The sequence below is a fragment of the Diceros bicornis genome, chromosome 1, assembly GCF_020826845.1.
Source record: "Diceros bicornis minor isolate mBicDic1 chromosome 1, mDicBic1.mat.cur, whole genome shotgun sequence".
Lineage (NCBI taxonomy): Eukaryota > Metazoa > Chordata > Mammalia > Perissodactyla > Rhinocerotidae > Diceros > Diceros bicornis.
This window is the reverse complement of record NC_080740.1, coordinates 44411370-44436218: the sequence shown is the minus strand read 5'-3', so window position 1 is coordinate 44436218 and position 24849 is coordinate 44411370. Positions and strand designations below refer to the sequence as shown.

General features: G+C 38.5%; 1 protein-coding gene across 15 annotated transcripts in view; it reads right to left on the bottom strand.

The window, feature by feature from the left end:
* CSNK1G3 (casein kinase 1 gamma 3) overlaps positions 1-16191 on the bottom strand; it is a 112925-nt gene extending 96734 nt beyond the window's left edge. For 11 of the 15 annotated variants that reach the window (XM_058539439.1, XM_058539494.1, XM_058539485.1 and 8 more), the window contains exons 1-2: positions 15898-15957; positions 7300-7383 (exon numbers count right to left, since the gene is read on the bottom strand). The gene's annotated coding sequence lies outside the window, so the exon portion shown is untranslated. Of the gene's footprint in view, positions 1-7299; positions 7384-15897; positions 15958-16129 lie in introns of those variants that run through there. The other 4 variants (XM_058539467.1, XM_058539457.1, XM_058539477.1 and 1 more) reach the window with 4 other exon arrangements.
* Between the last annotated feature and the right edge of the window lie 8658 nt (positions 16192-24849).

The following is a 24849-nucleotide window of genomic DNA, read 5'->3' as shown; positions in this document are numbered from 1 at the left end:
ATCTCACTATCTATAAACACCAACTTGACTGCAAACCCCAAACACAGAAATTATATTAAATTTAAACTCCAAGCCATGAAGGAAAGTCACGTTCCATTTTGGGGCACTTACTTTCACTCAACAGAGATTTATCGAGTATCTACCCTGCACCAGGTACAGTCTAAGGTGCCAGGGATATAGCAATGAATTTGCCCCAGAAAAGCCTCATAATTATCTACTTCCATGACTCCCAACTTTCTGTAGTATATTTTTTATATCAATTAAAAAAGATATTCTTCTCTACCTCAGCAAAACCGAAAACAGTTGATTGGCAGAAGTTACGTTCTACACAGTTTCTGCAAACACTGAAATAGTGAACACTGAACCATTGCTCCTAGGGAAAATACGGGGTTAGGTTCCTGCTGGCCTCTGGTCACATTTTCATCAACTGATCACTATATAACCTTGTTTAATGTGTGTTTCTGTCTAAAGACACTTTATTTAACACACTGTTGAGTGATTAACATTGAACTCACAGCCAACAGCACTATAGCTCATGCCTGAACAAAGCTCATTTAACACACACATTTTCTCCATAAGGCAAGTCACAGTGTTTTTGAGTTTAGGAACACTAGGCAGCACTTCAGCACTATGCTTGGGGGCCATTTTAAACAGCAAAATCACCCCCAAAAAGCACTAAATAGGCACCGAAAAGCAAAAGAAGAAGGCAGAGCATCATCTTGTTCAACTTCAGCAAGGAACATGCATTCAAGTGACTCAAATTTTTTGCCACTCTGCACACGCTCATGTCCGTGACTGACTAGGAATGCACCAGGAATATTGATTTGGGGGTTACAAATAAATTTTAGCAAATAGACAAATTTGCAAATATGGAATCTGAGAATAATGAAGATCAACTCTAACTGATGAGGGGAATTTTCTCTTTAAATGTATTCCAGACTAATAACTGAGTAATAAATGATAGAATTCAAATATCATCATTATGCAACTCCTAATGAACTAACAGAACCAGGGAAGATCATCAATTGCCACTAACATCACAAAAAGAAAGACAACAACTGATCTTCCTGATGGAAGAAAATAACTGAAACTGAATCTGATCAAATCTCTACATCTCGCTACCAATTTACAGGAAAGACAGGGGACAACGTTTTTACTCTTTAACTTTGAGACAGTCAATTTTTTAATCTGACATCCTCAAGGGCAGGGATCATATTTTATTCAACTGTCTCCCCATTATCTATTATAATACACAGCACACAGCAGACATTGGTTAAAAGTTTGGTGAATAAATGAGGAAATGAACGAACAAATGAACTACCTCTCAGAAGTTTAGGAATGTTAATATATATGATCATCTCTTTTTCAAATAAAGGAGGAAAGAAAAAGCCATGGGCAGGCAGGCAATTTATAGCTCTAAGAGATACTACAAGCAGTGGAATAGCACTTCACAAATCAAAGGTCATTTATACTGTAATTCAACTCTCCAAAACATAGCTATGAATCAGAAGAAAAAAACTTTATTAAAGGAGGTCACAAAATACATATTCTGTTCATTAAATAGTAAGATCCCCTAAACTCCACTTAATTTTAAAATAATTCTAATAATTTTACAGTAGAAATCAAACTTAAAATGGAAAAATTGAGGTGACTAGTAAAAATATGACGGAGAACAAGGAAGACAAACAACTTTATACACCTCAATAAATTCAGACATCTATGCATAACAGCACACTTTATAACTGATGTTCAGAACAAGAGCCCTGAATCAGCAAGAAAAGACCTGAATATGTTTAGAAAACACTGAGAAAACACTACTGTAAATTTTTTCATTTTAAAAAAACTACAGTAAGAAAATATTGTCGTATAAATTCAATCCTCAGATTTACCCAACAGGTCATTCCCTGACAATGCCAGATAAATGAGAAAGTACTCCAGAAAAGTCTGTAGCTGTTTTACACATGGTTTTCATAACAAAGTTATATTCTTTCTTCTTAACTAATTTCCTAATTTATAAAAATATACAATTACAAATAACAGTCTAGTGTAGGCAAAGGTCACAAATTTAAAACGTTCATTCAAGGGTATTAACATTTGAGAATTGTAATTATGAAGCTAATACTGTCAACTCTCATCATAGAAAGGATTTAATAGTGTAACTGACAGTAAATCATAAATAGCCAAGTTGATTTCCACAAAATTCTAGAATGAAAACATGCAACAGGTGATAGAAGCAAGCTGAAAGTATAACCACTTCTCCAGAGGAAGGACTTCCTTCTGCCCAGTCCAAACCAAGAGAATCCTTCCCCAAAGTAAGTGCTGTAGCCCAAAGACAGAGACACAGAATTGGTCCAAAGGCACCTTAATCACCAATATGAGCACCAGGGTTAAGGCCTATTTTTTCTTACAGAGATCAGGGCTGCGTTATCTGAGCAAGAAAGAATTGTTCCAAAGCATAGTAAAGTCTGCATTCACTGACAAGTGAGGCTCCCCTAAATCACTGTCTCTGACAGATCTACAACAATAAAAATATCGTGTTCAGAATTAATATGATTGTCATGATATTCTTGTGTGCAATCAAACTAATTACTAAAAAGTAATTCAAAATAGCCAACTTAAATTTTAGGAACTGCTTATTACTGGAACTCCTTCTATATCGCTGGTGAGAACGCAAAATGGTACAGCTGCTTTGGAAAACTGTTTGGCAGTTTCTTATCAAGTTAAACATACACTTGCCATATGACCCAACAATTCCAATGCTAGAAACTTACCCAAGAGAAATGAAAATTTAGATTCACCAAAAAAACCTGCACACAAGCATTTGCGGCAGCTTTATTCATAATCACCAAAAACTAGAAACAAGGGCTTCAAGTGGTGAATGGATAAACACGCTGAGGTACATCCACATGACAGAATATTGCTCAGCAGCAAAAAGAAGGTACTGATACACGCTACACACAGACGAATCTGAAATGCACGCTGCAAAGAGGAAGAAGCTAGCTTCAAAAGGCTACATACCACATGATTCAATTTATACAATATTCTGGAAAAGGCAAAATTATAGGAACAGAGAACAAATCAGTGGTTGCTAGGGGCCGAGAGTGGAAGAAGGGGCTGACTACAAAGGTGCAGCATGAGGGGATATTTTGGGGTGATGGAATTGTTTTGTATCTTGATTGTGGGTAGAGAGAATTTTAGTATATGAAAATTTAAAACAGATAAAGAGAAAAACTGTTTATTTAACATAAAAAATCTTACAACAAAATCATAACTAACTGACATTCTCAAACAATGGAATATTTCTTTTAACTAAATTTTCTGGCTAGCCCATAAATCCATTTAATTTCAACTTCTACCATCAAAAAAAATTTTTCTATAATGTATTTCTCTACTTTTAAGCCTGAGTAACTAAGGCAGATGCTTATGTTTATTATTTATTTTAGGGTCAATTTATTTGTTTGATATTTGTCTCATACAACTGTGAGGATGCAAACTAAATTGGTTTGGGGTGAGCATGGTGCCTCAAGAGGCATTTAATCAAGGCTCTTCTATGTTAAAATTCTCCCTAATATAAAAAGTAAAATGATTAATCTATTCATTCAACAAATAATCATTAGAGGCCTAGTATGTGCCAAACACGGGAAATACAAATGACAAACAAGACAATCACCATCACATAGCTTAAACAATAATATAAAGTATGACATGTACTACAAGAGAATTACAGTGCTTTCAGAGCACAGAGCAAGCGCATATAACCTAACCATGTGAGTTCTAATACTCCTATTAGGAACTATACCTTAAAGTGCCTGGTATCTTCGTGAACTCAAAAACACAGCTTAAGGGGCCGGCCCAGTGGCATAGTCGTTAAGTTCACGCACTCCACTTTGGCAGCCCCGGGTTTGCAGGTTCGGATTCCAGGCACAGACCTATGCACTGCTTATCAAGCCATGCTGTGGCAGCGTCCCAATATAAAGTAGAGGAAGATGGGCCCAGACCAATCTTCCTCAGCAAAAAGAGGAGGATTGGCAATAGATGTTAGCTCAGGGCTCACCTTCCTCACAAAAAAAAAAAAAAAAAAAAAACCCACACAGCTTAAAAACCATGTACCGGGGCCAGCCCAGTGGCACAGCGGTTAGGTTCACGTGTTCCGCTTTTGACCTGAGGTTCCCTGGTTCGGATCCTGGGCGCATACCTACTGACCGCTCATCAAGCCATACTGAGGCGGTGTCCCACAGCAAAGAACTAGAAGGACCTACAACTAGGATATAGGACTATGTACTGGGGCTTTGGGGAGAAAAAAGAAAAAGAGGAAGATTGGCAACAGATGTTACCTCAGGGCCAATCTTCCTGAAAACAAAAGTATGTACCACAGTGTTCACCATCCAATTACCCTTCAGTATTTATGGATGGAAAGAAAGCAAAGACCACATACACAGAACAGTATCCCTGCACAAGCAGTACAATGGTCTTTCCCCATAGTAAGGTCCTCTTAGGGAAATATCAGAATATGCAGATTTATTTCTTTCACCTTTTCAGCAAGCAGGACACTTTTCTGATTCACAATACCATAATTATAAACTTCTCTTGTTGAGGTATATTATTTTAAAGCGGAGGAGGGGTAATAAAGAAAAGGAAAAAAACAGAGAGAATAGGAAAAAAAGAAAGCCAGAGTAGGTATAAAGATTTTTGCAGTGAAGTCTTAAAAACAAATTAAGGAAGTTTAAGGAAACTAAAACAGAGACATTGCAACCACACCCCTGCTTCTTTCTGTTATGAAAAAGGAAGCCAAGATATGTAAAAAGAGGGCTGCCTGCAGGTGCTCTGACATGAAGTTACCATGCACAGAGGTAAAATTATATAACCCCAAGGACTAAAGAGAGTGTGTTGTGAATACTCAGCTATGCCAGTTACCCGAACATTTTCCATCTCAAGTATCCTCATTACACAATGCTTCTGGGACCACAGTGGGGCCCACAGGACCAGGGTTGATAACCTAATGTCAAAAAACCAGAAAAGCTTTCAACAACTACTAAAAAAACAAACACAGATTAAAATAAAGTGCCTCCTGGTATGGATATATTTACAAGGGAAAAAAGCAAAAGAAATTTATTAGCATCTTACTGACACTCCATCTCAGAGGAGTAAGATGCTAACTAGTTTCTATCAAGAAACAAGAGGCAGAAGCAAATTAATGCAGTTCCACAATTCCTTTTTCAAAGTCCTTAAGTCAAACATGTCTTAGAATTCTGAATTTTGAGGGATTTTTGACAGGTGATCCAGTGTGTATACACCATATATTTTGTAACACCCCTAGAGAAGGCTGGGATGGCACAGAGAAGTCTAAGTCAGTACGCTATAATCAAATATTTACTATTTCTGCAGTGAAACCTACAAATACATGAAATAAAGACAACTCACAACAGGTTTTGTGAAAAAACCAATTTGTGCCAAAATACAAGAAAAAATTTTTGGTTTTCAGAGCATTTTGGACGTTAGAATTGTTGGTAAGGACTTACGGTCCTGTAGAACAGCACCCATTACTCCATTACTAATTGTATGTGCAAAATGTTACTGGTAACCTCTTTACCATGTGCTGATTTTATTGTAGAATTTTGGTAAACTCAAAATAATTCTAAAAGTCTTCCACAGGTTCACACATAACATGCCCTCTAAACTTTATCCACTCCTAAATTTCTCTACCACAAATTCTCCCCCTAGGGCAGTTTACAGAAATCTAACCCTTGAAATTCATTGTAGAACTGCCAAATCCAATTTCGCCACCATGCAAATAATGTTCATTGAATAGAATTTAACATATTGAATTCATCATAAAATGGCTTGCTCTCATTTTGTCACAAGAAAAATGCTGTAACTGGTAAGAGTGTTCGTGACCTAGGAAGACACATCAAATGAGTCACAAAAAAGGACACTGATTTGTCATAAATGACAAGATACAATAACCATAAAACCCTATTATCATAGTGCATTTATATGTAAACATTTATTGACTATATGCAATACAGACAATATACTATATACACAATACACTATAACTGAAGTAAACTATTTCCACTGAGGGGAAAAAACAGAGAGAGTTCTTCATCAACAAAGGTAGAAGAGAGAGTAAAGAGGTAGGAGTGAGTTATGCTAAATAATCATTCAAGCCCCTTCCATTCCATGTTCCATGAAAACTCAACTCAACGATATTGTAAATATGATAAATATAACCTAAAACTAATAAACTTTTGACTAGCAACAATTCTTGCCTTCTTATAATTTATAGTAACTTTAAAGATATGATTGCTTTTATCACTCAGGTTTCTTAAGATTTCCAGGGGCATCTGAACTGATGCCTTAATTTACTCTTGATAAGTTTCCCTTTAACAAAGTTTTCAAATTTCAAAAGTTCCCTAATTTTGGTGCTATACTTATCAAAAATTGCTAATGAACAGTGAATACAGTGGTCTCACTAAGCATTCTGGGTATGAAACTGTGAAGAGAAGTTAGTTCATTAATCTGGTCCTCTTGCAAATACTTTCATGCATTTCTTATCTCATCTTCACACCCCCATCCCTGATTAAAAAGAGAACTTGAAACTAAAAGGAAAATAGTTAAGAGATGTGTATAAAGAGAAAGAAAAATCAGTGATTTTCAACCCTGCAGCAAACTGGAATCACCCATAGAAATCCTAAAATATATCAATGCCCTGGCCCCATCCCTAGATTCAAATATAAATTAGCATGGGTAGAATCCCAATAACTGTCATAATTTTTAGAAAACGTTAATGTGAAGTCAGGGCTGAGAACCACTGGAACAAGCTGGCTTCCCCACAAACCCTCTTCTCTCATCTATTAGTAAGAGTTAGCACTTCCAGCCCTATAGCAAAGACTGCAAGAACTATCTTTAAAAATGTTCATTTTTCTTTTTCGTTTAGTCTGTCACAGAAAAAAATACACTAATTTTCAGTTGGAAGATTTTAAACAAGTGCATATAGTAAAATTTCTTTTATCTTATTTGATATTCTCATTCCCAATGCTCAGAATATTATTTTTGAGTCAGTCTTCAAAAAACAATCTTCATTAGTAGGGTATTTAGATAAATAGTAGAGCATACAATAAACACACAATGCACATTCCAGAATATCACAAAATACTCAAAAGAATGATTTTTAAAGAGCAATTACATTTTGATATTTTAACTACAATTATTTTCAGAATCTCAAATATATAAAGAAATATTAGCCACAATATGCTCTGACACTCCTATGATAGAAAAATAACTCAGTAAATATTCTACCATTTTTTTAATGAAAATTGGCATTACAAGATTCCACGTCTTCAAGATTTATACCATTTTTTGGTCCATACTGTTTTCAGATCCCTGGAATAAAAGGAGAAAATAAAATAATGTTTTATAAAAATATGCATCTACAAATACCAATTTTTTTAAAATGTCACCAACAACTGATACCTACTAGTTTCACCTCCAAAACAGTACTAAGCTATTTTTGCAAGCCAAATTAGGATTTTATTAAAAGGCCTCATAGCCATATATTTACACACCGTAAGACTCATGGAATACCAGGAATTTCCTCTCTTCTCTCCCTATTACATGACCAACTATTTTTGACTGCCATTTGAAAGTATTCAACGCTAGAATATAAAATAAGTATTTCACAGAAATAGAAAATAAACAGGACACAGGCTGGGTGTAAGGGAAAAAAATATTTTCACTTCCCTTTTTACTAAAGGAAACTCTGACTATAACTTTGACTCTAATATATCGTGCTCTAATACACCGCCAAGTATACTACCCCAAGTCAAAACCAAACAAGTTAAAAACAGATAACACAATTAATAATTACAAAATATTCAGAAGTCCACTACTTTTATAAAGCACACTTGTATCAAAAGGTGTCATATGGCCAATTTCAACATAAAATTTTAAGGTAAATAATTTTAATTAGTCCATTTTTAAAAATAAAGACAATTACAAAGTATCAGCGAATTCAAGGCACACTTTATTCAAGGTAGTATACAATAAAAACAGAATTCTATGTTAAAAGCTAAGCTGGTAGAAAACATCCCACCCCAGGATTTTATTTTCCTCCCTCAAAAAAAAAAAACAGATTTACTATTTTTACTGATGGTAAAAATAATGCAAAATTATAGCTGAAAGTCCAAACAATACACAGAAGCATAAAAAGTGTAAAAATAAAAATCATACCAAATCTCACTATTTATAAATGTTATTAACAGAAATATCCTTCCAAGGAATGGATGGATTAATTCTGTATACTTACAACAACAATTGCAACAATTACAACAAATAATTCTGTATACTTATTCTGTATATATACATATATGTGTGTTTACTCTTTTCTTTTACATACACTGAAGGCAGAGAAATTTTTAAGATAACTTTCTTGAAAAAAAAAATATATAAATTGCTCCACACATTCTGCTTCTGCATTTTCATTTAAGCAGGCCAGGTCTGAGGTTACTGTGTATGCGCGTTTGTGTTGCTGTTGTCATTGTTGATGGCTTGAGGGAAGATTAAAAGATTTGTCTGTTTGCCCACAAAAAAAAAAAAAAAAAAAACCTCTGGCTACAATTTTCCAAAGCCTGAGAATACAGATATCTGTACTGAAGGGACTACTTGGCTGACTGATTTACAGTACGGTCCTGAGCAAAACCACAAAGTAGGCAAAATCTTTTCATGGCCTCCCACCTCTTGATCAGAAAGAGCACCACATCAGCCATGAGGATAGGAAACTTCTACCAACCAGGTGTGTGATTTGAGCATTTCAATCAACCTTCCCATAATTCACTTCAATTCTAAAATTCTGTGATTCTCACCTGCCTCCCCATTCCCCCACTATTTTTTTTGCAGCTCTCAAGATAGGTAAAAACCGTTCTTTCCTCCTCCTACCTCACTAGGATTCCACGATTCAAAACAAACCTTTCCTGTGACTGACAAACTCCCCTTTTCTCAATGTGCTTATTCTCCTCTAAGTGTGACGAATAAAGAAATCTGACGAGATAAAGGTGTGGGCAATTTTGGGAGGGGAGCAGCAAGTCAGAAAAAATTTTTAATATGTTTACAGGTACCAATTTTTAATTTAAAGTTAAAATAGCTTTATGAGTTTCATGGAAAAAATGTATAATCTTACAACTTAGATAACTGATTTTATTGACTCAAAGTGAGTCAATAAGAAAACTAGCAGTGTTTCTACCTCCTAAAATATTCATACCTAAGCATATTTAAGATAGTGACATAGAAGCAGCTTTCTAATCTTTCATCCGTTATTTGTACAATGCTTTAAAGTTCAAAGTGCATTTATATGCATTATTTATTTTCATTCTCAAAACAAGTAGATGTGGTGGTCACTATTGATTGCCTCTCTAACATCCATTTCCCCCATATTCTTCCTTCCCACAATTTTTTAAACATCCTCCCTCCACCATGTAACTTAGGGAAATACGATTCTGTTCCCAACTGCAGGGGATATATCCTGATTAGTAGAAACCAACTATGATAGCGCTATTCTCCTTGTCATAACTGCTTAGGAAGTGTATGTGACCTAATTCTGGTCAATAAAACCTGAAGGGAAAAGTATGCTGGTAGACTTGTGCAAGAGATTTCCTGGCCAATGCCTGTCTAGATGTGATCTTGCTACTAGCCTGAGGATGAATCCCACACAGAGAGCAGAGCAGAGCCAAGAAAATCACCGAGAGGCAGACCAAAGCTCTGAAAAACTAGCCCTACTTCCATACTTCGGTGTTCCATTTCAGTAGCTACTGTGTTTCAGGCACTGTAACATGGCAACACCAAGATAAACAGTATACTCCATCTACCTTTCCTTCCTCAACCCGGACCTCCTTCTCCTACACCTAAAAGTTCTCCTTTCCACTTGGGCTGAGGTAGGCAAGACAGGAGGGTAGCTACTATAAGCTGTTAGATCGGCATACTTCGCACCAAGCTCAAGCATTCCTGGTACACATCAAGGGTATGGCATTTCCTCTTCCAAGGGACAATTTCCTCTACCAATTCATTCCAGCCCTACTCAGGTTGAAGAGATGTTGCAAGAAGGTTCCTCTCCAACCCTGATGCCATATAAAAGCTGAAAGGTAGTACATGAAATCAGATGAGGGACCATATCAGTAAATATGTGAGAACCATAGACTGATCACATAACTAGATAATTTAAAAATTCACACTAAGGTATGAATGACTACAGCTGCAGGAATACCAGAATTTCTTTCATTCTTTAAAAGACGATGCTGGTAGGGCCTGGCCCAGTGTCGTAGCAGTTAAGTTCACGTGGTCCAGTTCGGTGGCCCGGGGTTCACAGGTTCAGATCCTGGGTGCGGACCGATGCACTGCTTATCAAGCCATGCTGTGGCAGCATCACATATAAAGCAGAGGAAGATGGGCACGGATGTTAGTCCAGGGCCAATCTTCCTCAGCAAAAAAAGAGGAGGATTGGCAACAGATGTTAGCACAGGGCTAATCTTCCTCAAAAAAAAAAAAAAAAGAGGATGCTGTTAAATAAATCTCTAAGAGAGAATATAAACTGGTTGATATTTTAGAAGCAGATACCCTCTTTAATGTTATTATTAACCAACAGCTTGTAAATTAGTTAAAAAGGGGAATCATACAAAAATCTACATACTTTAAAAACATTTTATTGCAACTAAAACATAAAAATGTACATTCAGCAGACAATCTTTTAAAGCAAAGCCAAGGCCTTTTCAAGTATGGGTCTATGGATTGTAGTTTTATTTTATCTTTCTTGCAAAAATCACATCCATAATACATCACCTGTGCTTTCCAGGTTCTGTTTCTTAAACATGGAAAGACGTCTCACAGACACTTAAATAAAGCAATCTTATTGCAGAATCTTTTTATATTTTTTAGGGTTTTTCCTAATTGTTTAAAGTTATTTCACCTACATCTATTTCAACTGTAACTGATTTTAGCTACTCACCTGTTTTCAGAGCAGCCCCTGGTTCTCATACAAACAGCTTTTTGCCTTCACAGTTCATTGAATAATATTTTCTTAAACTATGTAATTACAATATCAAGTATAATTGCCATTAACAATTTGTTGGTTACAAACACAAATGATTCTTGGTAAGTATACAATAACTAGTGAGAATAAAAGTTCAAGAACAAACTAGAGAGTAGTCTACTGCCACTCAATGCAGCATGGGCATCAAGCAGTAAATGAAAAGTATCATTAAATCTTTTGAGTGGGTTAAGCAGAGGTAAGTTAAGAGAGATTCTCCTGCAACAGGCTGTTCCCAAGAGTCCTTGCTTATTCTACCCACCAATCAACCCTCCAACTCATATATATCAGCAACTTCTGAATGTTGAGAAGATTTACACAGTGCCTACTATGTGCCAGGCATCACACTTTGGCACTTTATAGGAAATTTTTCAATCTTGCATAATGACATAATGGCAGAGTAACTCTTTTTTTTTTTTTTTGCAAATGTAACTTTTTTCAGCTAAAGAAAGTAGTTCTATACAAAATCAGCTAAATAAATGTAATAAATTTGAATACAGCTAGAAGTATCACATTACCTCACTAAAGAAAAAACATCAGAAATTTCTCTTTAGGAAAAAGATTATCTATCATGAGATTTTACCAAATTCTAATGAAAGCTATAAAAAATGTAGATGTGATTCAGTTATATGTGAACATAACATAGCTATAGATTTTCATTAAATTATAACTGTGTGATATATCATTAGTAAAGAAAAATGACCAAAATGTGTGTCTTATCTACCAAATACACAAACACTTCAAATTCATTGTTAAGAATTCTTTCTCATAACTAAGATGATGGGCAGGGAGTGGCAGAAGAGAATATAACCAATCACTTACTATAGTTTAAGAACAAATCACTACACACCTTCCTTAGGTCCCATGATAGGAGGAAACCCAACCATTTATAGTTTCTAAATCTCAGCTTTGAGAAGAGAGCTGGAAAAAACATGGCTAACAGCAGCCTCCGCTGTGTCTCTAAAACTTATCTGTCCCCACCTATCTCTCTCATTCCATGTTTTCTGAGCACTTCAAGAGGCTCTCCAAAGTTACTTCACATTAATGGATAATATACACTTGATTTCCACACATTAAAAATCCCAAGTATGGTTCTGTCCTGCAGATCAGCGTAAAAGCGATACTCTGAGGAAGCTTAAGTTACTAGAACCATACTGTCTGCTCCTACAGAATGTCTACAATTAGAGAACTACAGGTACCCCCAAAACTGCCATTTCCAAAGAAATTGCACCTTGAAGAACCAACACCCAGACATATACTAACAACACCAATCAATACCACCAAGTGCCAAGTGCATGAGAAAAGACAAAAAAGGAAGATAGAACATTAGAAAAAACAGACCACTAGTGGTTTAAGACTCTGAAGTCAGAAAAAAACTGATTTAAATATGCACTCTGCTACTCCAAGATATATCTTATCTTAAACAGATTGCTTAAATTCTAGACGACTATTTCCTACAGTCAAAAGCGAGGGTCACACCACCTAACTCATAGAGTTGCCTTAAGAGTATCATTTACAGTCCCTATCCAAAGTAGGCACTTAATAAATTGTAATGGGTATTGTTATTGAGAGGTTGAAGGTAACACAAATTCAGTTATACTGTCCTTTTTGAACACTAAGAGGGGAATAGTTAATAAAAACCATTAAACAATCTTCCTTGTAACATGAGTCTACATGGACTTAAACACTGGCGTTGTGATAGTGAAATTTTTCTAAGCACTCCTTTGATAATGATTAAGTTTGAGGTTAAATTATTTTAGGGTCATCTGACATTAAAGATGACTAAAAACCTTATATATATTTATCTGGAACTGTGGAAGCTTCTCATTTTATTTCTCATTTTATCATCCCACTGTTATAGTCAATTCTCTTCATATGCAGATTCCTTACATTTCACTTTATCCATAGCAAATCTCACCTTCAAATGTATTAACAATAATATAACTACCCAATGACCTGTATTTTGCTTTGTTATTTAATATCTCAGCATTCTCTCTATTTAGCTTGATACATCCTTTTGGGAAGCCCTTTGAAACTAAACAACCACTTGTTCCATTCTGAAAAAATGTGAACCAATAAACTACACTGGAATAATGGTCTATCCCCAGCATGGAGGGCATTACAGAGGGGACACAGAGAAGTAAATGGAGAGCTTCCCATTCTTCCTGAGTCACATTTTTACAGTCCAGATTTATTTCATATAAAACCAATTGCCAGCTTACCAGACACACCCATATGCAAATACAAGTAAAGAAACAGGACAAAGCCACATATGAACTGTTTTAGATAATACAGTTTTCTGCTTTCCTCCGTTGGCATGAATGATAACAAGTTGACTATTCTGTGATAATTTGTTTCTTTAAACTTACTGTTCTTATTTGCCTACCTACTCACTATCAGCATAGAATCTATACACTTCATACCTCAAACTGACTCATTTTTAAATACAAGGCATTCTGGACTTCCATGGCCTAATCTCCACCTACTTTCAGAGCTTCCTCTCCCACAAAGAAGTCCTGGCACAGCAGCCTTATGTCCAGCTCAACAGGCCCCATAATACCCAAGCAACATGCCTGTGCTCAGGCTGTTCCCTTTGCCTAGAAAACTAGCCCCCCACACAGCCCCCCGTTTGCCTATTAAAATATTTTAAAGGCCCAGTGGAGTGTTACCAGCTCTAAACTCGTTCATAATTCCCCAGTCAAAAATTAGTCTCTCTCTCTCACACCCTCACACACACACACACACACACACACACACACACCCCAAGCTTCCATGCACCTCTAATGAAGCCCACAGGAGTCCTGTGTTGCAGTTATTTCTCTGCATATCTGCTTCTCCCTTGAAGGCAGCTACTGGGTCTCATTTCATCTTCATATTCTACCCACTCTTCCACCCTCACCACTTTACTAGGTAAAGGTCCCTTGTACACAGTAAAAATCCAGATTGAATTAAACTATTCCTTGATTCTAATCCCAGCCCTTTTACTTGAAAGAATAAATGATTTTCATGTGTTGAAGATTTTGTTAACAGTTAATGCCTGCAAATCTGCAAATTGATGAAAATGTCAATAATTACATAATGCATTAATTTTTAAGTTGATGAATGGCAGAAGAGGTCAATGAGCACAATAAATCATCAGTAAAGATAATCATTTTCCAAGATCCCCCCAAAAAAGTCTCATACGTATCAACATTAAAATTAACTTTTCTGTCCCCCATCCTAAGAACTACTTATACCTGATGCATATCCAGACATACAAGCTCTCTGAAAGCAAGTGTCCATACACTCTGCTGAGAATCTACACCAAAGTCATGCAATTTATTTGATAACATCTTTCTTCCAATGCCCATAAATATAATTTTCATCTTCTGTGCAACTATAAAGGTTAATGTATACAAAATATGAAGATAATTATCTTAGCTAAGAATACAGTTAGAGCAAAGTTTGGGAACAGTTATAAAATACACTAAGCACATCTCTCCACCCCCTCCTCAAAAAAAACTATTAAGAATGTCATAAATCAGATCTGATTTTTGATGGAAAATGTTTTCTTGAACTGTCCTCACATCTTTCTAATTCTAAATCATTCTTACTATAATTTTTGTGATATTCTTCTTCCACAATTTATTTTAGGGAGAGCAAATATTCTTCATATATACATGGCTCTAAAATTAGACATTTTTCATTTTAAAAAATATTCCAACTTATAGTTCAACATCTTTTACTATCTGTGGGCAAATGTCATTCACATCACAAGAGGTAATTGCAAAAGTAAAAGAAATAAATGTCGACTTTTTTTTACTTATTAAAAATCAGTAGGTTTTTAATTTTCCAATTAAAGTCGATGTTCCAAAACAAAAGGTGAAAAAGGGGTCACTGACTGACCAGCCTTGGTACTCACTACAACAGAGTTAGAACTAATTCGCACAGCGGAGCAACAGTAGCCATCTCCCACACAGACACTCTCTCTCCCACCCATTAACTTTTCCTCCTTCCCTGGGAGAACTGGAATGATCATAACATAGGCCTAACTACCCCCACCCCACGAGCACATACACATCTCCATCACCACCCCGCAGGAAAGAAATGTGGGGGCTGTGGACCAAGCGAACCGACGCTTCTGTGTGTCACTTCCCCTGCATGTGGGATAAACAAACAAACCAGCACCGTAACAGTAACCATCAGAGTAATTTTGTTACCCCCAACTAACGCCTTGGTTAAGTTTTGAGCTAAGTCAACAGCTCTAACAAATAGGTAAATCCCTGCCCCCCTTCTTAAAACAAACACCCCAACGGGAAGTTTACCCCTGAAATGAATGCTGGCCCCTGACACCTCCTTCCAGCAGACCGATGCCTCCCTCCCTCCTGCCCCAAACCCCCACTCCGAAGGTAATTTTCTGGACACAATCAGGGAGCGCTGGGGCTGCACTCTCGACCTCAAACCCCTCCCAAAAGAAGCCCCCGCCCTTTCCCCGCTCGCCCACCTCCCTCCCGTCCCCACTCGCTCCGCACCACTCGGGCAACTTCTGCAGCCAGCCCGGCCCGCCGCCCGCGGCCCCCTCCCTGCCCACCGAGCCCTCCGCGCCCTCAGCCCCCGGCCGCGGCCCCCTCCCGCCCGCGCCTCCGCGCCGCCCGCCCGGGTCCTCGCCCACCCCTCCCCCGAGGCCCCCGCCCGCGGCACCGCCCCCGCCGCACCCCACCCAGCCCGGGACCCCAGCCCACCCGGCCCCACCCGGGAAGCAGGGAGCCGCGGCCGCGCCGAGGCAGCCGCCTGCCCGGGGCCGGGGCCGGGGCCGGCCGGCGCCAACGCGGAGGGGGCTTTACCTCTGAGGCGCGGCCGCGAGCAGCGGGGTCGGTCCCGGGCGCGGGCGGCGCCCCCGGTCCGTCAGTCAGCGGCGGCGGGGGCAGCGGCGGCACATCACACCCGCCGGCGGCCGGAGGAGGAAAGCGAGCCGCGCAGGGAGGGAGCGTGCGAGGTAGGGGGGAAGAAACGAGCGAGGGAGGTAACGCAGCTCGGCTCGGGCTCGGTCCCTGCACTACAGCCGGTGCCGCCTACCGCCGCCGCTGGCCGGAGAGTCGCCGCCTGGGCCGCTGCTGTCGCCACCGATGCAGCCGGGAATGAATGCACAGCGGCGCCTCACTTATCCGGAGGTCAAACATCCTTCTGCCTCGGGCATCCGGATCGGCGCCGGACCCGGAAGTGAACACATGGAAAAAAAAATAAAGGAAAACGTATCTAGCGGCGGCGGCCCCGGAGCTGCCCGCATGGACGAAAAAAGCCGAGTAGAGCCGAAGATTACACCGACGTGCTCGGATTGGTCGGCTCGCCGACCGGAAGAAGGGCAGCTCGCTCATTGGCTGGCAAGGCCTATATAAGTCCAAGCCCCTCCTTTCTCCCCACCGCCGCACGAGCCCTGCGTGAGGGGGAGCGAGGAGTAGTTGTGGCTACGGGTAGTACGTTTCTCTGGATGACGCCATGGGAGGAGAAGCTTGGCGAGGTCTGTGGAGAGAACTGGAAGCAAACGCTCCCATGGGTTAGGAGAGCTACCAAAAATTCCTCGGCTTGAGTGAGCGAAGAGCCTAAGGGCGCCATCGTGCCAAGTGAGGGTGCCGAGGTTTATCCTAGTGTGCTCAGCACAGCCCTCCAGGTGCCAAAGAATTTTAGGGCCCGATCTAAGGGAATGACATCACTGGGTTGACGTTTACCCCCACTTTTGTGTAAGTTTTGTTCAACTGCTTGGAAATATGAAATGTGGTTCACGTTTGCATCCCATTTGTTCTCTATAGAGAACTGCGTTTGTGAGCTCAGGTAATCCGCTGAACTGTATAGCGTGGTAGTTATCATCTCCGTTTTTCAAGTGAACCTCCTAAAGTTCCGAAAGGCCAGACATCACTTAAGTCATCAAGTTGTAGACCACAAACTGGCACCGATGTTTTCTGGGTACGCTTTCCAGTACGCTCAGCCCACATAGAAAAGTTAGTCCTCTCTTATAGTTGGTTAACTGGAATGAAGATATGTCACTTTGGAAGACCCCCGTGGAAATCGATCGACCATGAAGGCATTGTAAAGGATTCAAACTATAATTTTTTAAAAATTGTTATTCTTAATATTACTATGTCTAAAGTCCTTTCAAAAGTCGGACAATAACGTGTGCATGAAGAAAAACCATAACCTGGCGCTGTCTATCAAAAGATTCATTTATCAAACGTATTTTTATATTTTTGATACACTCATATCAAGAAACGAGTCCTCTCTCATACTCTCTCACACACACACACACACACACACACACACACACGAAAAACTTAAAAGGCTCCAGTGAAACAAATGCACTTTAAAATAATTGAGGATTTATCTCATTCTCCCTCTCTACCTTACCAGACTGATGATAGGGTTAATATGTAACCTTCAGAGGGGTAGTTAGTATGGAAAGGTGCTTTTCTTGTTCTTGTAGTAGGACAGTGCCTTTTTCACTTCTCTCATCACGCTCTTTCCCAAACTGGAGGTTAAGAAGTGACTGGTATCACCAGTCTTTTGGAAGAGTAGTGTTAAGAGCACTGCATCTGTGTTTACCACACCACCATCCTTCTGTTAGAGACTCAAAAGCAACTAAGATTTATGCATGCTCAGACTTTGGAATAATTTGCCTAATCAAATGACGTATCCCAAAGTTTCTGATCTATCCCAGGACCCAATAGTAGACAAGAAACAAAGTTAACCCTATCACACTAAATGGAGAAGAAATGTTTGCAATACAGGCAACTCTAAATATTGTCATCAACAACCAGCAAACCATTTTATACTCTGCCTCAAAAAACTCAGTTTAGATCAAGAACACCTCCTACCCAGACCTCAAACTTTTGATCAATGTTTAAGAAATACAAGTATATAAATATATAAAGTCACATTTTTAAATTAAATATGGATAGGAATAAATGTTTACATTTTTAAACACATCAGTAAAAATTGTTTTTTGTTAAAATTTGTCCTAGAAGCTCCTATAGATTAAAATTGGCAAGTAACCTAGATAGGAAGCCAAGGAAATTTTCATATTACTCTATTAACTGGTAAGAAAAAATTGGCAATATGAAAACAGCTTCTGTTAAGAAAAAAACCAAACTACAAGCATCTCAACCAAAACTCTCTGTTTTGTAGCATGACATAGGCAGACAGATCATAATTTTCCATCTGCTATGTTACACATCAAATATAGTTAATTTTGTCTCACCCCATGTTTGCTAGCATTTCCACTCTTCAGATATTTATATTCTATTAATATTTTTCATCTTTTTCAAAGCAGTGTCACATTTCTTGTTACCCAGAACTTTATTTTGTTGAATTTATATCTCTATGGATGTATGTAAATATTTGTTCCACCTTGTAGGCATGCAACAACTTAGTGATTACTATGAAAAACCAGATAAAAGCGCAACAGAAGTATTACCCATATATTTCTATTAAAATGAGGGGGAAAAGTTACTTCAAGATGACTTTAGTCTAAGCTATCATGAATTTCTTAGGGAAAAAACAGAATTTATCAAGTAGGAGTTTGAGGAGAGAAGAAAAAGAAAGCAAAATTTTGGGGTGCCTTTAATTTCACATTGTAAATGTTCCAATGTCTCCCTTACATCTTTCGATTCTTTACTTCTGTTACTGTTTCTCTTCCTCTCACTCCTCTGCACATTCACCTTAGCTACCCAGCCCCACCAAAACACACACACGCACACACACACGCACAGTGGAGAGAGTATAAGGAGGGTTAAGGCCTTCAATTGGGGTTTCAAGCAGGAAAACTATTCCATTTCCTTCTTTCTCCCACTTGAAGTCTTACTGCTTACAGACAAGAGAAAATGGCCAGCTTTACTTTCCACAAAGTACAGCTACCATTCTCTCTCTCAAACATAGTACTTGTAGGACATGAAAAGAAGGCATTTTGTCAAAAGAGAAATTTGATAAATATAAGTTTCCAGTTTACCATTAAAGATTATGAGAGCACTAACACAGACTTGTCCTATAATCATTTTCTCCCCCAACCCCTCATTTATACTATTAAAATACTCTCCTAAGCCTAACTTGTTTTACACAAGTTGATCCAGAAATACCCCCAAAATACAAATAAGCACCAAAGATTAATCTAGCACTCTACTTTGGTGCAGTCTATCAACTATGTGGCCAATCTTGCTGAGTTAAATACAGGCAGATATTTCCAAACAACAATGTAACAACTAACATTTGTACAAACTCTGGTTTATATTATTCTATCTGATTCTGACGACAACCCTAGGAAGTAATATAGCAGCTATTAGTATTTTTCCCCTGTTAGGAATGAAGAATGATGGCTTCAAAGAGGTTAATTGACTTGCCCGAGATGATGTGGTAAGTGATAACCTGTTAAATATAAAATACAAAATTATGAGAGTAAGATAGTTACAGAAGCTTTTCAAAATAAAAATAGGAAACATTCATTTTTTTCTTCCAAAATTTTTTTTAACTCTACTGGTAAACCTAGCACGGTGATTTACTGGTTGACATACGGTAAAGCCTGAGGCATCGCCAAACTCTTTCTTTCTTTAATATTATCCTTAAGGTAAACTACCCGGAGGATAGATGCAATTAAGAAAAAGTAAATGGTCAAGTAGAAACAGGAAAGATGCAAAATGAGACGTTGTAACAGTAGCCAGAGCCTGGAGGAGAGCAACATATTTTACCAAAACCAGGAAAATAACCTCTTCCCCACTCAAGCCTGCAGTCAAGGGGAGGGAAAGAAAGATTCAGGGAGAAAGCCAGTCACAGACAGCAGCTAGGTCAGGTTTGGGGGAAGCTGTAACTTAGCAACCTTTCCTTCAGATTGTTAGATGAGTGCAGCTAGAAAGGGTCAAGACACTGGTTTATACATCCCTGGAAAGATGATTTAAGTATTTTGTAGATGGAAAAATGAAAGTACAAAATCACATAACTTTACTGAGAGGCTTTATTGTGTTTATAATAATAATCTTCAGTAATGTTTAATAAAAATCATATCTTTAAGACTCGTCGTCTTAGCTCGGGCTAACATAACAAAATACTGTAGACTGGGTGGCTTAAATAACAGAAATTTTTTTCTCACAGGTCTAAATCCTGTAAGTCTGAAATCAGAGTGCAAGCATGGTCCAAGTTCTGTGAGAGCTCTCTTCCTGGCTACCTCCTCACTGTGTGCTCATATGGCCTTTCCTCTACGCATGTGATGTGTCTCTCTTCCTCTTCCTAAAAGGGCACTAATCCCATCATGAGGGCCCCACCTTCATCACCTCATCTAAACCTAGTTACCTCCAAAGGCCTCGTCTCTAAATACCATCACATTACGCGTTAGGGCATCAACATATAAATTGGGGTTGTGGGGTGGGACAGAATTCAATCCATAGAATTCCTCAAAGGAATACTTTCTATGTGGAGTGTGTATCATCTATAAATAAAAGAGAAGGTAAGGGTTAGGGTGTTAATAAGGGAAGACAGCTTGTAGAGAACGTAATGTTAAAACCTCGTGGAGGAAAAGGGTATGTTCGTAGAGAAAGAACTTTAATAAAGAAAACTGTCTATAAAGAAATGCTATAAACACTATGAAAACTGTAAAAGTGTCTTTCCAAAAAGAGTGGCTAAATTTCTAGCTAGGCAATTTAATTTTTGGTTTTTTCCATTAGCAGTTCTGAATTTTGGCAGCTTTTAAGCAAGTTTGGCTACCCAAAGAATGCTGTTTTGTGATCAATGGAAGAATTAGATAAAACTGTGATTTTTTTTATAGTAGTTTCAAGAACAGCTTGAATTTTGGGTAACATATGAATCTAAGGTTTGGAGATGGTCATAAGGATTGGTCCCTGCTTCGTTTTCCCTCCCCTGGTCTTCTTTTGTTCCACATAGTTATATTTCTTCATATGTACCTTAAGAGCCCATCCCTGCTCATGAGCCAGCTCTGACCAAGACAGATTGTCTCGTCAGCTCTGACCCATAGGAATCATGCAGTCCTCTGGCTGACGATGCAGAGTGTCAAGTAAGAGCTCTGGATTAGAATGTAGACTTCCAACTCCCGCAACTATTATTCCTTATCATGTTTTTCAGTCTATAGCACTGGACTTCGCCTCTGGTTTCTTTTTCTAATTGAAAAGGAAAGGTTTCCTAGAACCCCATCCAATGTGGAGAAGGTATAAGCTTGGTTTGGAAAATCGTTCATTAGTCCCAGTTCTGACTAGACCCTAGGTCACTGGTTAGGGTCCTGCTATAATGAATTACCTTCAAACTACTAAATTTCTTCAAATATCACCCACTGACTAGGCTTACTGGATTACTATATCCTTCTTCTGGACATTGGCTTGGTGCCAAAGCGTGTCTAAGCCATGTCTGAACTTCATGTGCCTTTTGGACAGTGAACAGAGGACTTGTTGGGGTCAGCATTTGTGTCTAATTATGTTTCTTTAGTCTCTGTCATGCTCAGTCGTGCTTGGTCTTAGCTCCATCCCTCCCTTCACCAACCAGTACTGCTAAATTCTTGACATGGCTTCATCCTCCTGCCTGTTCCTATTATGCTGTTGATGCCATATCTGACTGAACAAGATCACAAGGTCAACAGAAGTTAAAATTGGTGCCAAGAGGATACCTCAGTTAGAACCCTCATTTCCATTTAGTTCTCATTCTACTTCTCCTATAATTAGGATTATACTACTTACCTTCTATTTTCCTTCGTTGCACAATTTAAATAGTCTGAACCTCAGTTGGCTCATCTGTAAAATGAGTCAGTAGTACCTACATCATATTGATATCAGAAGATTAAATGCAATAATATATCAGTAATGCACTTACCACAGTGTCTGGCATATAGTAAGCACTAAATATATGTTCATTGTTACCACGTGACCCCTAGGAACCTGCATTTTCTATCCAACATGAATGGTAATCAAAAGTTGGAAATATCAGGTCACAAGCTGTTTCCTAGCTTTAAAAATCCAAGATTTATGGAACTAGATTTGTGGTCTTGAGGCAAAACATTATTTAAATTTGCTCGAGGCCCTGTTTTTCTTGGTTTTACCATATATATTTGGACATTTATGGTATATTGACTGTCCAGAACCTGTTTACCCTTTCCTAATAGCACCCAGATAGCACCCAGATTTCCTTTTGATGAATTCTTCTTCTCATTGAATTCCGTGACCAGGGGCTCTGCCTTCCTGTAGGTGTGCTATGAGGTTGGAGAGGTGTATTGTGAGACATGTTGCCTAAACAATGCCAAATGGATGCTTTCTCCCTAGATTTGAATCTTGAGCAGAAGGACATGGAATCTAAAAACCGTTGGAATGGCATTCCATCCCAAGAGCAGCACCCTGACCACACTGTTCCTGCCATAGGACAGTGACTATGATCCTACTTCCCAGCTTTTGGAGCATTTTGGATTCCGCCCAAACCAAGACCTCCAGCTTCCTGTCAATTTTATGAGACTCACCCCCCACCCTCCCCAATTGCTTTTCACTCAATTCTTGTTCTTGCCTTACTCAGAGTAAATTCTGTTGTTTGCAACTGAAGAATCGTGATCACTACGCTTTCATTCCTGGCTTTTGGTTCAGCTCACTGCTGTCTCTTCTACTAGTCTCCTTTCTTGTGTGGCCTGGCTCTGTGTCCACATGAACACTTGAATTCCAAGCAGTAGTTCAGTCCTGCTTTACTTTTTTGGCTTCACCCTAATATAATCTCTGAACGTCTCACTGTTGTTGTGAGGCTGCCTGGCTTCAGGCTTGCATTCTCCTAATTGACAAAGCTGGCCACACCCTGCCAAAGCTTACTATTCCAGTGCAGCTACCTTCAGTCACCAGGCAGCCCTACCTCAGCTTCTGGCTGAAACCCTGCCAATTGCCAGCCTAGCCCTTTGGACTGTGACTTAATGCTTCATGTTCTGCCAGCTTGGGTGACCTGATCTAACTGAAAAGAAACTTCAACCAAATGCCAATCCTTGCTGCTTTCTAGAATTGTTACTCTGATATATATTAGTGTATGCTTGTCAGTTTATATTCATGGTAATAAAAGCCAATATCATCCTGTGTCTCATTTCCTTTCCATATATTACCTGTGCTCTTCTGATCTTGTTGACTCATATCAGCAAAGAGAAATCAGCTTGGTCTCTTTATATTGAAATAAATTCTGTATTCTAAAGTTACTATAGCTATTTGAGTACTTAGCAATAGGGTAGCCCTTGTTTTTGCAAGCTGCCTAATCAGCTTAGTCCCGGTCTTGCAATGTTAAAGAGACTCTAGTTGTGCAGTGTTTGGACTACAAACCAAAGTTGCAGTCCTCAGTTTCCTCCTGCATGCTTTTAAACCAGACATTAATCTCTCACTGGAAATCTATCAGTGGTCTTGAACGGGCTACGGAGTCATGATCAAGGTTGCAAAAAAGAAAATAGAATTTCAAATTCATTTCCAGATATCAGAAAACCCAATTGTAGGTGATTATTATAATAAATATTAATTATTATTATTATTATTATTATTAAACTCAATAGACTACAACATTGTCCAAAGCAATAAAAATAATGATCTAGCATAAATTGGGATGATGATTGGTAAATAGAGGGACAGAATGATGATTTTATCCTGCACATGTAAAATGATTTTTTAGAAGATCATAATTCCAAGTGACTTTAAAATATAGTAATTTGACTGTATGTCTCTCATGAGATATATCCTAAGGACAAAAAAATTGCAAAAAAGTGTTTTTTTATAACTTTTCAGTAATCATATTGTTGGTGGTAGTGTTGATATTGTTTTTCTGAGGCTGTTATATGTGTAATGTGGAATAAAGTAAAATGAGTTATCATGGTACATTCTAATTCTGCCATCCCTGATGTTGATGCAGATGAAAAAAGAGAACAACTAACCAGCCTATAATCTTGAATTTGAATTGGAAATATCATTATGAACTCACAGGTCTTTTATAGAGAAATTTCTTAGCTCAGTCCACTGAAAAGGCCCAGAAACAAGCCCAACTCAGTTGCAATGAGTACCTTTAGCCCTCACACTTTACAAATAGCAGAGCCTTTGGAAGAAAGACAAGCAGAAAACGGTACAATATTAGTTTCCTATTGCTGCTGTAACAAACTACTATGAACTGTGTGGCTTAAAACAACGCAAATTTATTATCTTCCATGTTTGGAGATCAGAAGTCCAAAATGGTTCTCACTGAACTAAAATCTTGGCGTTGGCAGGGCTGTGTTCTTTCTAGAGACGTTAGGGGAGAATTCATTTCTTTGTGTTTTCTAGATTCTAGAGGCTTCCCGTATTCCCAGTTTTATAGTCTCATTCTATCTTCAAAACCAGCACCACATGACACTGAATTCTGCTTCCGTCATCACCTCCCCTCTGACTCTCACTCTCCTGACTTCCTCTTTCACTTATAAGGACTCCTGTGATTGCATTGAGTCCACCAAGGTTAATCCAGGATAATCTCCCTGTCTCAAAATCCTCAACTTAATCTTAATGCAAAGCCCCTTTTGCTGTGTGAGATAGTATAGTCACAGGTTCTGGGGATTAGGGTGTGATATCTTTGGGGGGCCATTATTCTGCCTACCACAGGCACCAAGTCAAATAGAAGGGTTTGAGTTTTTTCAAAAGAGGGTAGAGCCTAACCCCAGTTGCTGAGATAAGGACCCAATACTTACAAATGTCACTCTTAGAATAATTTTATCAGTATTGCCTACAAGCCTTACGTAATAGTAAATGGGATAGAGTGACACTAACAACTACTGAATGCCTAAATAA